Raw genomic sequence first — 19,086 nt, forward strand, 5'->3', positions numbered from 1 at the left:
GGTGGCAGGTCAATGCAATTTGAAATGGCCAAGATAGAATAGGAAACCATGAAAAATGGAGCAATTACACTGCAGGTCAAGGTTTGTTATGGGGTGGCATGGTTTCAATTTGGCACTGAAGCATGGCAACAAGGCCACTAGACATGTTCATGTATTTTTTATCAGCCATTTCCAAGCAGTATTTGAGAAGGGGGAAGGGGAAAATGCAGGAGGCCAGTATAGTTAGCTTGAATGGTTAGCTGCTTACAAGGCACTTTTTTTTAAGGAGACTATTGTTAGCCTAACCGGAATAAAAACATCCCCATAAAACCATGAGATTTGTGTGCTATTTGCCAAATTCTAGATCAAAGCTCCTTGAACTGATTTATATAATTTTTTGAAAAATAAAAAAATGCACATCTGGCCTGCCAAGCAGTCTGCCAAGTTTTAGCCTAATGAACTTTTAAATGAGCCTCCTACTAGCGAGCCTCAAGACCCAAGTTTCTAATGGAGGTGCTGGACAGTCATTTACAGCCAAAAGGCACTTGTATAATGATAATGCTCTGTGCTAGCACCTAATTGACAGACTCCTGATACAGAGTGTTCTTTACTGCTAATGAAACTGTTTTTAATTTATCCCTCATCGCTTATCAGCTGGCACATGAAGTCTGGATGTTAAAATTTTATCACATCAGAACAAGTTACTGTAGCCGTAAGTCCAGCTGTGGAACACACATCAACAGCAATCTGTTTACACAGCACAGCTCTTCACTTACTGTCCTGTTCCTTTTGCTTTATGATGCAGACCCAAAATTGGTTAAAAACCTTGAAAAAGCTTTTGCTGAAGCTGGAGTCTGTTGGAAACACCCTTTTACTTTGTGTTTTCCTGATTGCCAGATGGGACGAAAGCCGATAGTCTAAAAGAAATAAAAGTTTCTTACTGTGCTCAGCCTAGAGATCCGAAGCCCAGAGAGCCAAATGCTCATGAAGAAAGAAGCATTTCTTGCCACGATTAAACTGCAAAGTGTATTAAATAAACCCGTTTTAAAAATTCCTTGTCACTTGATTCTCCTCTTGGAACTAGATTTCATGATGAGGTGTAGTGTCAATTATGACAAAAGGCATTTGGAAAAAGCCATCACCTAGCTGATACTTGTAAAAGTCCAATCAGCAAAGAAAGCATTTGTGTCCATCAGTTTTCTTTGCAGTCAAGCAGATGAAGGGGTACACATCTAATCACCCATTTTGCACAAGCTCCTTCTGTGCACCAGCAAATTTGGAAATGTTTTAAATTCAAAACTGTGCTTCTGAATTCTGGCCTAATTCAAGTGAGAAGGTATTTAGGCCTCAGTGCCACTTGATGTGGACCCAAAGGGGTGATGGCACACACAGAATTGCTCTATTAACTAATTACTCTTATTGCTACTCCACCATTACTAAGTCTGGGAACGTCTTCCTCCTGGGTCATTCATTACTAAAACTCTTTATACCCTTAGCTAATCTTATCCCTGAATATAGAGAAGTTAAATTATACTGACTCAGTGTAGACACCTTGTTTAAGTAAAGGCGATAAGCACTTTAGACTCAGCTGACCGTATCCACCAGATTTCCAATGACTCTAAATGAATCCTCAGATCTGCTCAGATCCCCCAAGAGATCCTAGTTCAGATGCAGATCTCTGCAGTTGGAAGCATCAGTATGGAATGAACTGCAGCCAGACGATTCCCCCCACGGCTACTGGTACAGTTCTACCGGAAAACTGTAGGAGCGGCCCTGGCTACCTGCCGTGGGAGAAGCCTGCTTGTGGAGCAGTGCATGGTACTTGTGCTCAGAGGCAGGATCTATCTGTCATAAACAGACTCACTGAGCACATCCATCCTTCTCAGTGCTCCAGCACTGCAGTAATTAACTCCCCAGAGATTCCCACCTTACCCTCTAACAGTCCCTATGCCTTAGGATGTGAGTGCTCACAGACAGAAGGACGGAGGGGGACAGGATAACCACGTGTTTTCCTTAAAGCCCCGTCCACTGGCAATCTTTGCAGTTTCTTTCTGCAAACTATCTAGAGCTTGTTGGCAGCATAACACAACACTGAGTTTGTGTAAGAGAGAAGCTGAGATGAAGGTACTATAAAGGGAACGAGAATACTACATCTTGGTATGTGTAAACGTAGGTACACCATTCGCATTTTGCAGCTCCAGCCTTCGCGATCTCTGTTTATAAAGAAGGGTCATACCTTAGTACATTGCCGCTGCGGTGTATTTCAGGCAGTGGCCTGCAGGCCAGATCCAGTACAGGAGATGCTTTCATCCAGCATGCTACCTTGTCCTCAGGGAAAACAGAGAGCAGCTATCCAGGCAGTGAATGCATGCAGGCAGAAAAGAGGGAGGGAGGCACCCCTCATTCCCAGCCTGGATGATTTGTCAGGGAATGGCTTAGGGATGCTGCTTCTACCTTTCTTACCCACTCAAAAGGAGAAAGGAAGAGAAAAAAAGTGTTAGGGAAAGGGATCCAAAACCTGTTACGGTTACCCTGACCACAGTAATGCATTCTTGATAGTGATTTCCAGATTTTAAAAGTTTTCAGTACAGCTAATTCAATTAAAGAGGTAATACAACTTCAGGAAATGACATTCCTATATGAATCCCTTTTGTTAAAACATTGTTGCCCCTCATTCAGGGCTTGCACGCCCCAGTGCTAACATACATTTTTAGATTTATGCTTTTGCCTTTAGATTGGCCTTAAAACCAGCAACACAACCGAGCTCCCTGGGCAGAGGCCTATGTGAATATATTTTCCAAATCTCTGTATGGGACGTAGTGGCACAAATCTTGTTTACAGGTAATGGCATTTGGGCTCTTTCTCCTATACACAAAAGATTGTGCCTGGTAAATTACACTCAAGTTTTGTTGAAGCAAAATAATTGAGCTTCATCATCAGTTAAAGTGATATCAATGCAACAGCAGGCTAAAGTCAGAAGAATTCAAATCCTTCACTTCTCTTTCCAGAGGATTTTATTAAAAATAAAAATTTACAGCTCCCTTTGTCAAAGCTATAAAGTTGTGTGGGCACCAGATTGCCAAATACATGTGAAAAGAGAAAAGAAAAAAAGAAAAAAAAGATGTCCTAAAGAGAGAAAGACTATATTCCTTCTGCAGATTTTTCTAGCTAATGCATTAATATCATACCGCAGCATTTCCTCCAACATACATTGGCCACCACTGGGCTGAATGGTATTCTCTATGCTGCATCATCGCTCTGAGTATTGCTAATTGCAAACTGCTCCTGGGCAAGTCAGCGGGTGCTAATGGGAAACATCCTGCCCTTGTGAAGAACAATCTTCCTTGTTCTTAACGATCTGCAAGACTGGGCTACTTTCAGCATCAGTCACTCAATAGATTTTGTGTTTAGATTACAGAAATATTCCTAGAAATACTCTAATAGATTTCATAGAAATCTTAAAGGCCATATCTTGTTATATGTTGTAGTGGCATCTTACAGGGTCAGTTGAGGCTGACCCCAGCGTGCTCCAAGGTTTACCAACAACATCTGTGGTGCTGTTGATTAACACAGAAGAGAGGCAGATCCTCAGTAGGTGCAAACGAGCGGGAAATGGAGCAAAGACAATCTGAAATGCTGCCTCCAGAATTTTTCTAAGCCTCATGAAGGAGAACGATAGCAAGAAGTGGCAATTTTTAGAAACACTTGTTAACAGTTGCAACAAGCAGCAATAATATATTCTTCAAGGGAAAACTGCTCCTATCTTTCAATAAATGTTATTTCCAAATGCTCTGAAGTCAAGGATCTGCAACAACCATGACCATTGTTTTCCAACTAGTGATGGACTAGTGATTTAGGGGGTCCAGTTCACGCCCACAGAGCACTGACTCGCTTAAAATCATCTCTGTTCAAAGTACCAGTCAAAATGTCTCCTCAAAATGCATACAACCAGCATTGCTAGGGAAATTTCATCCAGAAGGGTCTTGAGTGATCTCTCACTCTTTCAGTCCTCACCTTCTCCAGCCCTCGCTCCCAGCTGGGCTACTCCCATCCTGTACTGTGTTACGTCTGATTCAGACTGGAAGCCATCCATGGTCCAGACCTGCCCTTTTAAAATTATCTGCAAAGCAACATGCACACCCCTGGCTTTTTATCAGCCACAATTAGACCGCTGGATAAGCCGACCATCTGGCATTTTAAAGAGTAGCAAGAGATTTAGAGTTGGAAGTGTACCATTTGCTTTTAGGCAGTCTCCTGCCTGAACTGCTGCTGATTTCAACCCTAAAATTTACAGCGATAGTATTTCACAGCAGAAGACAGTTATCGGTGCTTTCCAGAGCTTTAGGTGGACTTGTGCCAGCCTGCCTTGGAGACACAGACCTCCCTTACGGAACATGCTATGACTTAGAGCTCCATTGACTCAGGATTAACTCTACAGAGACATTGTCCATCCCTTGCTAGCAAGGACCTCAGCATCTTCCTGGTGTGGAGAGGAAGGAACTACACTTTCACCTCCCTCCTGCATCATTTTGGGAGCCTATCTAGCACAAGATGCATGTGTGAGTGGTGAGCGGGGATGAGCTGCTGATGGGGATAAAGCAAAAGTCTTAGCCTTCTCCTCTCCCACCTACTGAGCATGGTACCATTCTGTCACGTTTCAAATATCCTTGAAAAAGCCAGTGAGATGGAAGTGTTCACTACTCTGCAAGGATGCACATGGCACTGGAAACACCTGCTTTAGGAAATTCCACCCTGTGTCTATAAAATGAGCATCTCCTAAGATGAACTCCCCATAAATATCTGGAAAACGTCACCATCAACTTACAGTTAAGTCAAGACGTGAACCTTGGCTGACCTACTTGTGTAGTTCGCTGTAATCCCTCACTTCCTCACAAAGCTGGGTGAATGGTCTAAGAAACCCATGGACCTCTCTGTAAATCATAAATCCATTGGGTTGTTAGTTTGGGGGATTTGAGGAACAGATTTCAGGAAGTAGGGAGGAATAATGATGTTTCTGGGATGTTTCATCATTTTCCATCCGCAAAAGAGTTTACGCATGTTGTATGTGACTTCCCCAGTGGATTTGAATTTCCTCCTTGGAAGGAACTGAACTAACTCAATGTTTAACTTTTGAGTGATATTAATCAAAAGTATATTTTAAAAGATGGCACTCTGTAATGTGAGAATTGCTATTTCTCCAATAAAGAAATACGCTGTCCATATAAAAAACAATCAATCAGATCTGTGTGGGAGATAATCCAATAGATATATATTCCTGTCCACAACATTATTATATCCTTTCATTTTGTCATCTGGCACATCTTCTCTATACTTGCAAGATGCAAATGGCTGGCCTGATTTTAAAGATGTGGGAAATCCAGAAAGATTTGCAGGCATGTATATGCTTTGAAACTCTACATGCATTATTGTCAGAAACATATGCACACATTTAGTCCATGGTTACCTGCTGTTTGCAACCATCCAGGACTCCAGGTATTCTGATTGTTTAAGAAAACAGCTAAATAGCTTTGAGGGTTTGCAATACACCGTGGCATTTTCAGGCATGTATTTGATTAAAACCCAGAGAATGTGAGAGTGTGACATCTATACTGTCTTGCAGAAAGAAAGGGACAGTGCAGAGAGTCTGAGCTAGCTCTAAATTAATTGGTTTGTAACTGATAATAGTCTTTCCATGGCAGCTCAATGCCAGCTAATTTACCCTGCTAAAGAGCAATCGAGATGCACAATAATCATTTGAAATTATATTTACATTCCAAAAGGCTCACCAAACGGTTCGCATATGATTCAGTATCATTTTGGCCAATGGGAACTTCCCACCAGTTTCCACAAGAGCAGAATCTAGTAGTGCAACTGCTACATTGGGGAGGCATTTCTCCCTTCAGCATTTGTAGGTAATTAGAAAGGCTCTGCTGCAGCAGTTCCGGCCCTACAACAAGGCAGGATTATTTCTGAGGAACAGCAACTGAGCAGTCCTGCCAAAATCATACACCCACAGCGCTAGAACTGTCTGGGGTCTCCTCTAGAATTCAGGAGAGAGTAACACATACAATAAATGATGTGAAAAATAACAGACAGATGACAACTGACTACAGAAATATAAAGGGATGTGCTAAAGGAATATCTATCACGCTTCTGACTTAATGAGGTTATAACAAGAAGCAATGGATTTAAGATGCAGTTGGGAAAATCTGGCATTATTACTGGTCAGCACTTAAAAAGCTTGATGTCTAATAGTATGCTCCTAAATCCACCTTCAGGTATTTATAGAGAAAAAATGCTAAGGTTTTCAGAGAAGGTGAAAAGTTGCCTTTTCTCACGACCCTTTTTTCTGTATCAAGGACAGCCAGCCCAGTCAGAAAACTTTCAAAAATCTCAAAACTTTCCTCTCCTATAGAAGTTTTCTCTCTCTTACACTGAAAATAAGCCTCAAAATTCTGTCAACATTTGCTCATGAAAATAACTCAAGTCCTTTTTAAACACTTGGGCCAACTTTGTCCTCAGATACATTCTCATTGCTTCTGTAGTGTTCTTCTAAGCAGAGGCATCGTCACTTCATGACACATGTTCTGCTCTACCACTGAATGACATGATGAGATACTGTAGAACTGAAGGATGCAAAACTCCCTAGTTTATAAAGCTGTATTCTATAACCACGTGCGTACAATTACTGTGCGCTGCCAGATTGTTAGGAACACTAAGCAAAAGCAGAGGAAAGTTGCATTTTGGACCCAGTTGGAAGATGAATAAGATCCATGGATGTATAAATTAAAAAGATATTCTGAGGTAAAAAAACATATGAACGCAGACCCAGTGTTTTGGTTGAATGTAAACATTGCTGGGCGGCCTTGGCTCCAGATCACACTGAGCAGGAAAGATCTTTATTTAAAGAGCTGCTTTTTTTGCAAAAGGCAGAAAAGCCTTTATCTTAAGCTGTGTCCTGCAGAGGTCACACTGCAACCAGGTTGGTAAATGCTTGAACATGAGGGCAAACCACTTCTCGATTGAAGGGCCCCCTTTTCATCATGTTGATACATGGGCTGAATCTAGATTACAACACATACAAAGCAGTTGGTACCATTAGCCATGTAAAATTGACAAACTTATTCTTAACATAAGCTATTAGGAGGGGTTAGTTGCAGAATTTATATAAACAAGAGACTAGAAGTTTAATGTACTTCATGGAGAGTCACATCGCTGACACCATGAAATTGCTCTGCTGCCCTAGTCGCTTCTGCTAACCCCTGAAAAAGGAGCCACCACTGCTACATTACCTTCTGGGTGAAGAGGTTGCTACAGACGGAGCATCTGTGTCCTTGTCATACACTTCAGCTTTCTTTACTTTTGACTGCAAGTATGCGAGTGTCTTTGAAGGTCATTACCCTTGTTTCATACTTACTCCTTTGTATACGATTTCAGCAGAAAAAGAAAAAAAAAAGGAAAAGGAAAAGAAAAAGCTGGTGAACTCTCTCATGCTCAAAGCGTATGCACAGTACTTGAAATTTATATTTGAACTCATCTGGGAAGGACTGAAAAGTCATCTTTCTCCCACTCGCACTAGTCTTCTGCTTCCTACGCCTGCATAGAGCAAGTTGAACCTATGTGACAGCTTTCAGAGGATTTATATAATCATTGTGCTATAAGTGATCTGTTTGCAATTAGTTTAAATGATGATGGTCATAGCAGCATCTAAGGGCTCTCAGAAGCAGTCCCCTCCTGCCACCCGACCCCTTGAAAGGCTGTTTCCCTTTCCACTCCCAGACCAAACACCTGACCCCGACTGCCTGGCTTCCAGGTGCTCCGGTCAGGCGCAGCCGGGCCACGTGGGCTGCCCCGGGAGCGGAAGGAAACCAGCTCCACAGGAAGGCTGAGGCCATCTCCCCTGCGGGCTCACGGGGACCGCCTCAGGTCAGCCTCTCTCAACATAACTCACCGAGGCAGACACGTCCCGGTGCTCTTTGGTGGGAGGCTGGCGAGCCACAGGCAAAGCTGCTTGCATGGGGAGGGTCCCGGTGCATTCATCAAACATTTTATATGCCTTCAGTTTCCTCAGAAGCTAGCTTTTCTCTTCTGTAAGGCAGAAATTGGAAACTAGACTCAAATGAAAACAAAAAGCTCTTCCCTCTCTCCCCCACCCAGCATAAATGCAATTATCTTTATTTTTTTAAAATGTCTGGGCCCAATGTCTGTCTTTCCTTCCCCTCGCGCATTCCCTCTCATAGTTTTAAAAGGGGTCTGTTGCTCTCCACAGGCCCTGGGTTACTGTTTTCAAAGGGGAAGTTGCACTGTAGCGCATAAAGCAAGAATTGCATGTACTGGAGAGGCGGCATTCCCTCTCCTCCCTCTCTCCCCTGCAAGCATGTCGCTGCTGATACCGCCTGTGCTTCTTCCCACCAGTATACGCAAGCCCCCTGCCTCCACTCTCCCTTTGGAGAAGAGCTGCAAGGGAGCAAACCACGTACCGCAAGCTGCGCTTTGCTGGCAGAAGGTTGTTTATGTAGGAGAAATACTGGATCTTGGGAACTCAGGAGATGGGGGCTAAGGGCCTTGCTCTGCCACAGGCTTCTTGTGTGACTCTGGGCCAGTTATCAAATGGCTCTTCTGAGCTTGAAGATACACATCTGTACTGACAAAAACGTCTGCCTGAGGTCTTCTGTATAATCCCACTGGGAAACCATCAGTCACTTTAGGGGCTGAAATGTCTTTTTAAATGCCAGCCTTTAAGTCTCTACACTTCAGTTCTTTTTCTGAGGACAAACGCAGCAATGCTTGTAAAACCTCCAAGTCTGTAACGAGGGCCGTGTAAGTAGTAGTCTAGCTTTGTTTCCTTTACATTGCCAGTGTGAATCTGTGCAGAGGGGTGCAAAAAGTAGGAAGCATTTTTTTTTATGGACCATGTTGCATTTCCTTGCTGTAAAAGGGCTGATTTGTGTAAAGGTCTGAGAGGTTATCCCAAACAGAACAGGGGCTACTGCCCAGACTGCAAACCTGAGACTCTCAAGCACCTTTGCAGGCCCCATTTCAGAACAAATGAACCACGTAACCTGCAGGTATGTTGTCTCCACCCCCTGACCATAGTCACTGCTGCCAGAGCCAGGCACAGCACCCAGGTACTGCAGTACCTAGTGTTTCTCACCATCTGCAATTACCCCATAATCTGCTGAAGTGCATCATCTTCCTCCCTCTGTCCACTCAGCGTGTAACAGCCTACCTCTCCCAGCAGCCACTGACAGAAGCAAAACGGGTGACCAAGGAAATTAGCATGAAGTCAAACACGACATACTGACCTTTGAGAAATATGGTGTACTAGCCAGATGGCTTGAGTGATTCCTAACTTTTAGGTAATTCACTTTGCAATTGGTATGTTTAGGTCCTACTAGATAGGTGCAAGGAGATTTGAATAACTGAAATATTGCAGTGATTTTACATAATAAAGTAAATGTAAAAGCAATTCTCCTTGTAGAATTAAACCAGGTTTTATTATTTATAACTACATTTTTATTAAAGAAATGAGTACCTGGTTTTAGTATCCTGTTCAGTCTAGCCTTTCATTTTACCAGCCTCATTAACTGATTTGAATAAGGGATCTCTAAAAAAGAAAATTTGATTTATAGAGATGAGTATAGACACAGCAAAAAGTTAGGGAAAAGTTAGTTTGGTCTTGAAGTATGAAAATTGACCATCTAAAGCCAACATGAACGTATTTACTACAAGTACAAGAAGGACAAGCAAATGTTTATTGCTTCTATCAGCACTAATGCAGAGTCCCTTTGGTTATTTCTTTAATCCAAACAGCTTCCTGGTAGATCCAAGATGTGAGGCCTTTCTGTAATGACTTGGCAAGAGAAAGGGTCCAGAACTTCTCTGCAAACACAATTAAGTTGTCAAAGACAAGTCCTGTATTTGAATTAAAACTATAAATCTTTCATCTGCACCTACTCTACATCAAATAGCAGGAAAAGAGGCCCTCCCATCTAACAGTCTTAATTACCAGAGCACTGCAGCCTTTGAGCATGACAGAGCCAGTGATAGCTGACCTTGTGCTCCAGTCCCACAGTGGGATCAACTTGATGAATGGGAATCCCTGCCTGAAATATCACAGCAAAAGGAACAGGCCAAGATGGCAAATTAAGTGCCTAACACTCTGTTGGGCCTACACAAATACGTAATAATGCCCTTTGCTTTGATCCGCTTATACCGGAATGAGCAGTATGTTGAAGGTTTCAGTGTAAACAACTCAAGCTTTGTCTAAGTAATAACCAGCCCTTGCCACCTCCCTTCCCACACAAATGCAGGAGGGAGCAGACGGAGGTGACATTTCCTTCAGTGCAACGCTGCTGCCAGTTTTATTGCACTTAGAGGAGCAAAAATAGGCACAGCAAGATCGATATGGTTTTTATTAATGGCCCAGCATATTTTCCCAATGGCCCCATGTAGGCAAAACAACCGAGGATTTCCAGTGAGAATGGGAGTTAATAGACTTCATTTTCCTCTTCTCAGTAGTCAGGTAGTAGGTGAGTCAGAGGTGGCTGCTGTATGGTCTCTTCCCCCAGGGCAGCAGTTCCCCTGCTGTGCAATGTGGGTGTCGGTGGCCCTCAAGGCCACTGTATGTGATCTGCAGGGGGATTTCCTTTTCAATTCCAAACATCTTCAGCTCAAGGTTTATGAAGAGGAGGCATGGTGGTCCATGGGAAACATTCACAATAGTTTCTTGGTCCGAAACTTTGCGAATGAATGCCTTCGGACACAGCCACGTTGCCTGGGGTCATCTCTCTGAAAAAACTACATTTCAGGATGGGCTGTCACATCTTCTGGTATAATGATGTGATTTCTTTGTCTCTCTAGGACATTTCTGAATCTTTTTCTCTAATAGCCATATTGACTTCTACTGAACATTTCCATTCTGACCTTACTTTTATTTTCTCCTTATCTATTAAAGCTCCACACTGTATTCCCTGTCCTTTAACGGATCATGCTGGCTCTGTTAATGACTCAGGCATACATAAGCTGCCTTGCTGTTTGACTAGAGGTAGCAGTTATAAAGGAGGAGATGCATATATGCTGTAGGAGAATCCATCTCAAGTATGGTGTATCAAGTCTATAGCATACAATATTTTATATGAAAAGACACAAAAAAATCCCATTTCTCCCCCATCTGGAAAGCCCCTTCACTGGAAGGATATCACGCATTTATAGGTTTTGTATCATCGAGCTACAAAAATTTTCCTGTTGCAAAGTTGTGCAGCAAATATTTCCCTGACAGCGAATTCTTCAAACAATATTTTCATGAGCAAGGTCTAATGTATGAACACAAAGGTAAATCAGGTACCTTTAAATATTGCAATCTTGCCTTACTAGATATCTACGATAAGTAGAATATACTCTCTTTTATTATATATAAACATGTTTCTGTATGTATGCATGTGTATATAAGTGTACAAAGACAAGAACCTATATGCCTATATATATTTATTTCATTTCACAAAGAAATAAGTCTGCATTTAGTTTTACTCATGGTAGCGACTATGCCTGCCACAAAAGTAAAGTGAAATTCACTACAAAAGCACATCAAAACATTGAGGAAAATAAAGAATATCCACTCAGGAGAAAAATGATTCACAGCCTACTTTGAGTCTGCAAGGTTGCCAGATCACACCAACAGGCATTACCCTCATGTCAAAGGGAACTATTCAGCAGAAGAGCAAAGTGGGAGGGGGGGGAGTGATGGTGAAGTCTGTGATGACAGATCTGTGTCTTTCACGTATTCCTCAGGGGATGCTCTGTTCATTTGCTATATGTTTAGGCAGTGGCGGGGTGGAATGGGGGGTTGTTGGTTGCTCCAGAGCTGTCCTAGAAGGGAGGCATCTCCTGATGGATTCTACATATCTACAGCCAGGGGTTAAAAGTGCAGGAGCAACTGTGAGATTCAAAGGATATAGCCAGACCTACTTGCTTTGAGGAAAAATGATGTGACTGTGCTTTAGGGCTATAGGCAGACCAGTGCTTTCCCCTCCAGTGCAATTAGTGGAGATGCTTCATTAGCTTGACAAGCAAAAGGGTGTGGTGGGAATGCAAAGCCCTGATGGGAACCTGGTCTTACTGAACACCGCTGGCTTTATCAGCAGCAGAATTTCTCCCCTTGAGTTTGTACTCTCTTGATACAGAGCATTAATAATAAGGATGGGAATGGAGTATACATAACCACATATTGCCACAGAGGGACACGATCCTATTAAAAGCAATCCACTTCTGGCAGGAAAATAGTTACTCTGGAACTTAAAACAGGAACTTGTGTAATTAACTGCACATTTCAGAGCAATACTACGCTAAATATAATGAAAATCCAGCATGACATAAGTGGCCCACATCCTCAGCTGATATAAATTAGTAGAAACCCAGTTTTCTCTAATGCCTCAATTGAACAATGCAAGCTTACATGAGTTCAAGAGACTGCTGTGTGCCCTACCCATGCAGCATCACCACAGTGTAAAACCTTCCCTGTGAAGCACAGCTTCACTCTCACCTGTACTGTGAAGAATATTTTATATCTTGCCTTTTTACAGGCTTTCTTCAATGTTTGCTATTTAAAGGTTAAAACGGGTATCTCTGCTTTGAAAGTAACTGTTGGAAAAAATCCTTACTGCCTTCATTAGAGAGGGTAAGCATGAGTCTGAAACTGTTATGCATAAATACTCCTCTAGCATCCCTGAAACTGTGCACGTACGTGTTCTTACACGCATTGCTTGTCAAAAAATGTCTCTGCACACACAGGTTAGCAGAGTCTACCTGTTGTGTGTGAACATGATCAACATTTAATTAGTGTAAGTAAATGATATTGCCTGTGTGACCAAACTGTCTGCGGAGAACATCCCCAAATCTGTGTGCACTCAACTATGAGGTGGGCTGAGACATCAGTCAGTCAGTCCCAGTGGTACTTTTGTGCTGTGATTTACTCAAAACTGCTTTGATGACAGGTGTATTATGAATATCCATGTTTACAAATATTTGGAGTTGCCACGTACATAAACCGTCATGCACTATGTGCACTACGTTCATGAGGACATAGTGGTTCTCCAATGTAAAGGAAATCTCCCTAGCTGCAGCTCTGAGCTGTCTAATGTATTTCACACAGAGTGCCTTGGCTGGTGATTTACCATCCTTGTCTTCTGCTGGCCTTAGGGGAAAAACGCTCATGCATCTGTAATTATTAAAGGTTACAATTGCTCCGTAGGATTTGAAAAACAGTAGTGTTGAGGCTGGGCACTGAAAAGTTACACGCAGAATGTGAGATAAAGAAATCTGAGAAGACTGTGCAAAAAGGGATTGGCACTAGTACAAGGGCAGTTTTCACTGCTATTTTGACTGCAGTCTATATGCACTCTTCTTTAATTTCCTTGTGAATGAATACTGTTAAGAAACAAATTGGAGAAGGGCTAATTCGTTTGTTATCTAAACTCTCCCCTTACCTACACAAGCCCACACATGCTAAGCATTTGTACAGATGCCAAGACTCGAATAAGGGCATCCCTCCCGGGGCAGCACAGATGACCAGGAGGCGGCATTCACAGGGCTGCAGCATGCCAGCTGCAGAGCCTGCTGGCCTCTGCTTCTCCTCACCTCCAAGTGTAAGCCCTGCCTCGCATGTTCCCATTACACGGGCTTACACGGCACAACTAACAGGCTTGTGCTAATCCCGCCTATTTTGACTGAAAGGTTCACAGACGGCCTAATGCTATCAGCTCATTTGACAGGCACGAGGGGCCAGTAACTTCCATCTGGTGTGGGAAAGAGCAGCAAGTAGGCAGAAATCGGAGTCTCATTCAGGCAACACGGTTGCTGTGGAAAGAGACTACGTGACCACAGCCCAAGATGACAAGCTCTCAGGAATTTAAAGCCCTTTACTAGAATACTGTAAGAATATTTATCAAAATACTGTATCAGAAACCCAAGGTGCCTGCCAGCACAAGAGTACAATTCAGGCAGTTCTATATAAAGCCTCCAAAAGGCAGGTAAAGCATACCGAGACCTGTGTGAACAGCCAAGGTGTGCCATGGTGATCCAGTCATCAGTGGCACAGACCACTGAATGCCAGCAAGAACAGAGTCAAGCCTATGCTAAAGTTTCCTATTCCCTACAGATGGGTGAAGTGACTGGAATAAAGTTAGAAGAGACAGAGACCTTCACAAAAAATTCATGCAAACCCTTTGGGGAGTGGGAGGGAGAGGGGTTAAAAAATAAACATATCTTAGTTATCTTTTTCTTCATACTGGCTACAACTAAAATTGGAAACCCAGACACATCACCACAAGGTTATTACTGTGATGTTTCCATTTCCAACAGAAGGTAAAAGCCTTATAGAAGTAGGACTGTATGCACAGCATTTCCAGCTCATTCTGTATGCTCAAGAGATACTTATAATTTGGCTACACCTCAGAAAAGCAGTCAGGCTGAACATGAAAACCTTTTAAGTTTCCTTGTGTATGCTGTTGCACTCAGTGCCCTGAGTAGAGGTTTCATGAGAGCTACGTACCTAGCAGAGTAAAGCTGGCCTCCTCTCTTCTCTTTTACTGTGAGCATGGTGACACAAGGCAGCAGAAGCTCTGCCTTCCTGCACTCTCTGGGACACACTCCCCTCCCGACTTCCTGGCAATTGCAGCAAGTCAGAGCAGAGTCTGGGGCGAAGCTGTGAATTCAGCACCAGAAGCCCTTTGACTCCGGGCCTTTCTTGGCCTTCTGTTTGATTCCTGATGGAGTTCAGGTGTTCAGAAAGATATTGTCTGAAAACAAGAAAACGCACTAATGAGCAAAACACAGCACTGGGTAAGGCTCACTCAGTTACTCTTAGTCACTCTGACTTCTACAGCCATACCAGGCAACTGCAGAAGCTACACTGGCCAACAGAAAACTTAGCGATTGAAGAGAAAACGGAAAGTTACCTGCCTCTGCGTTCAGAGAGATGAGTTACACTAATAGACTGCTTTGGCCTCTTTTCTTAGTGAGACCCATCTGTTCCGAGGAAGCTGAGAATGTTTCAAGTAAAAGCATTTATAACCTCACATATTCCTTTACACTTCTAGGGCAAAATGTCAGGTCTTACTTTAACAGATCTCTGTCCCCAGGGTCAGAACTTGAGTCTACGTAAAGGACATTAGTTATCTCACACCAAATGCCCATAACTCAGCAATTTCCATCCAAAACAATTGATTAGATGCAATTGGATCCAGGTGAAATGGGCAGATCACCTATTATTTTCCTTTTCCATTACTTTTTGCTTATTGAAACTTTTTTTAGAAAATAAAATATTATTCAGTACCTGAACAGACCTTCAGCTACAGCTGGTAGTTAGATTTGGGAGTAGATGATAAAAATGTGATACAGTCCCTATTTCATCAGGTACTGCTTAGAAACTATTCCAAGAGATATGGCCCTGTATTTTGATGTTTATGTTCTGTGTTTATCTAATTTACAGTGTCATCCATTTAACGCAATTGGATCTTGGATGCCATCTGAGCAACTTGACACTATCTAATCAGAGCACTGTACTCCCAACACTCAAGTCAGTATGCAAACAAGGAGTTTGGTCTGCAAGATTAAGTTCAACAGACAACTACTCCAAGGTGTTCCAGCAGGACATAAAGGGCAAGAAGAATTCTTGGCTTTCTTCTTTAGGTAGTGCAGGGAGAAATTAATATGGAAAAATTATAAAAGAGGAAAAGGAAATACTCTATAAAATTGGAAATCAAACCGATCCACTGGCCATCCCCACCCAGGTCTCAGATGTAATCTGGCTGCTCTCACGGGAGCTTGCTCTCAGCTGACACTGCTGAGGGTTACAGTAGTGGAGCTCTAAAGCAGCTAGGCACTGCTTATGTACAGCCAACGCACAGGAAACAGCCTTTAACGTTAGCACGAATCCAAACACAGGAGCTAAAGCCCTCAAGTGCTTCTTGTAAAAGCATGAGATATGGGCACATGAATGACTCGCTGCAGGAGGAATTAGGTGGTGAACTTACGGTGTGTCTGCTGACCTACTGTAATTGCTTGTGCACCAGCTCTTACTTGAGGAAAAATGTGAGGGTACATCCTCTTTCACTGACAGATAAGAAACCTGCAATTACCTGCCTCTTACCATGGGACAAAGGCCCCACACTGGCAGTTAGAACTGGGATGTTCTGATGTCCTGTTCATGTAGTGACTTTTTAGCCCCTCCAACCTGTTCAAGTGGCTGTAGCCACAATCTAGCCATATCTGTGTGCTGAGCCTTCAAGATAATCTTGTCTTGTATATAGCAAAGTTACAGTTTCCAGGCTTTTCCCCTGCTCAGGTTCTTCTGAATTAACTAGCCCATTAACTGGGCATTAATGGTGCAGGGAAGTTCTGGGAGTACTAATTAAAGAAGTCATTTATAGACTGTGTCCTACTGGGCACCCCAGAAGCTGGGAAATGCTGATCAGGCAAATTCCCCAACTGCCCAGAGGACAGAAGCTAGAGCCCCTTGAACAAGCAGAGAAACCTTCTTTCTCAATAGGCCGAGGGTTTCCATGGCCTGAGAGAGGAGATCAAGTGGGAGCTGTGCTTTCTGCTGGCCCTTTCTGGCTTTATCTGCCAGCTTCCTAGGGAGCAGTGCTGGCTGGCAGGGAAGCACGATGAGAGCCAAGAGCACTCCCTGTTCCTGACCCAATCTATTCTATTGCTTTTTGGGTGCAACCCCAGGCCTCATTCCCCAGCTGCTCTCTCACCTGTCTTTTGCCTTTCCTCGGACTGCAAAACAGAGGAGAAAAAAGCTGTAACAGCAAATATTTCCCTGTGAGTGAACACTCTGTGCTGAAACACAGGCTCTTCCTCCTTTGTTGAGCAACAGCTAAACTCGCAGCTTCTCCATGGGTAAGCGCATCCCAAAGGAGGTTTTTACGTTTTCATTTGGAGTTAAGTATATATTAGCTTACACTAAAATGATATAATCCAAACAAGGAAAGAATGACTGATTTCTACCAAGTCTTGAGTTACATGAACTTGTTTGTAGGAGGCTATCAAATACAGAGGCCCAAGGTGGGCTCCTTATGTCATCGCAGGACACTGGAAATAGGCTGATGTGAAATCTAAAAATTAGCAGTGAGGAACTCTTACCCAGAAATTTCTCATGTGTTTAGATTCCATCTTCAACATGTATCACATGATCTACAAAAGCTCAGCAGGTCCTAAAAATAACATTCAGTCATGAGACAGAAAACTTGTTCTTGTTTAAAACAAGAATGTGGATTAGAATGACCAAGCAGCTTGCTAAAAGACAAAACATTATTCTTGCCCAAACAACTTGTTCCCCTATACACTGTGAGCTAAATCATGAGATTTCTAGCTGGATCCTACACAAGTCCTTCCTGAAAACTCATCTCAGGATTAATCTAATTACTTGCACAATTAATAACTGTAATATCACAAAGAAAATAAATACTCCCAAACGCAGCCACTCTGCTTTTCAGAGAGTGACAAAATCTGTTGCATTCCTACAAAAGACATGTTTCTCTCCCTGACTGCATAAGAAATTAGGGTCTGGCAGTTCTGGAATGTATGAGGTCTGAATTGCTCATTGTTGTCCTGAACTTAAGCACTGTAGTAGGTACATAAATCTGATACATCTTACTAGACTGAATGTCTTCACATCCTGACCTCTTTGTCATCCAGCCACCTCAACTGAGATAGATAACAGAATCTCTAAACAGATTCTTTTAGTTTACCTTTTCCTTTTGAACAAAAGCCTGTCCTTATTTGACAGTGTTGCATTGCTGACAATCCACTTTTTGGGAAGTGTTATTTTCTACTCTGAGTGAAGATGTCAGGCTCATTTCCAATGCAAGTGTTCTTTCTGTTCTCCCTCTGACTATTCTAATTCAGTGAATCTCTGTGTTTTAGTCATACCTCCTGGTAGGAAGAGCTCTCAGGAGCTGTGCCTCTGGGTTGGGAGTTCCTAGCCCCCCACCTTGTCTCTGAAGATTTTGCTCTACCTTGTTGTTCACTGCAGGGCAACAGAATTCTTTGCTTTACTGCTTACAGGAACAATTCTTTCAGTGCTGTCTAGTTCTAACAATGTTTTTGTGATAGAGCTCCTGCAACTATAAAATATGCAATATGAAGAAAAGAGCGAAAAATAAGCATAAAAGTCTCATCTGAAACACAAAATGACTTCAGTATCGTGCTGAGATCTATGCCTACCACAAAAAGTTTGACAATGGAAACTACAGTCTTTGGCTCTCTTGCTGTGAATTGGTTGTGTCAGGATTGCCTGGCAGAATAAAACATAGAATTGAAGATTCAAGTTTCACATATAACTGTGCTATTATTTAACATCTGATATTTCATCATATTGTCTTGCCTGAGCATGAAGGAATAAGGTATATAGTGCAGGAAACGGTTATACGCATGTGTGTCCTCACAGCCCTATGGAAAGATAGGATTCTCCAAACATACAGGCATGGATAAATGATTTGCCTAGAAACAAAGTAATTTAAAAGTGAGGTACTATAGCAGGATTCAAAATAGGCACACACATGGATTAGAGCGCCAGATTTTTTCCATATGAGCAGTAAGGAAATGTTGTTAAGTCTCATATTTTGAAAGAGGTAGACTTTCATTGGAGACTGAAGCTGAGAGTTGGGAACTTGTGATCATTAAGAGTCTCACAGTCATCTATCATATGTAGAGCCCTACTGAGCCAAAACCTTGCTATCAGCTTGAGTGATTCACTTTAACTGCCTAAGATTCCCACTGCAACTTCAAATGGAGGTCTTAGATATGCTTTCGTCTCACACCAACACAACTTCTCATCATATTAGAAAAGAATAAAGAAAAAGAATTTATTGTTCTAAGTATGACCCTCCACATGGGGTGAAGACTTCTGGTTTTAGTTTTGTTTCTGTAAAACCAAACCTCAAACCAGGGAAGTTTCAGAGCTGGATTTCACTGTAGATAGCGAATCACAGTTAAAGGTGGCTTAGCTACAAGGTTTTAGCTTTATTATAGAGTGAGCAAGCCAGTGTGGTAGTTCAGCAAGAAATAGAGTCTTAACACCTTGGAACTGGGAATAATTTGGAT

At 42.4% G+C, this 19,086-nt stretch overlaps 1 long non-coding RNA gene across 2 annotated transcripts in view; it reads right to left on the bottom strand.

The window, feature by feature from the left end:
- The window catches only part of LOC138064238 (uncharacterized), a 180,043-nt gene that overhangs the window by 10,842 nt on the left and 150,115 nt on the right, over positions 1–19,086 (bottom strand). For both annotated transcript variants that reach the window (XR_011137517.1, XR_011137516.1), the window contains 3 exons: positions 14,528–14,774; positions 7,931–8,067; positions 7,272–7,398 (listed from right to left, as the gene is read on the bottom strand). This is a non-coding gene — a long non-coding RNA (uncharacterized lncRNA). The remainder of the gene's footprint in view (positions 1–7,271; positions 7,399–7,930; positions 8,068–14,527; positions 14,775–19,086) is intronic.

The sequence above is a fragment of the Struthio camelus genome, chromosome W (genome assembly GCF_040807025.1).
Source record: "Struthio camelus isolate bStrCam1 chromosome W, bStrCam1.hap1, whole genome shotgun sequence".
NCBI lineage: Eukaryota > Metazoa > Chordata > Aves > Struthioniformes > Struthionidae > Struthio > Struthio camelus.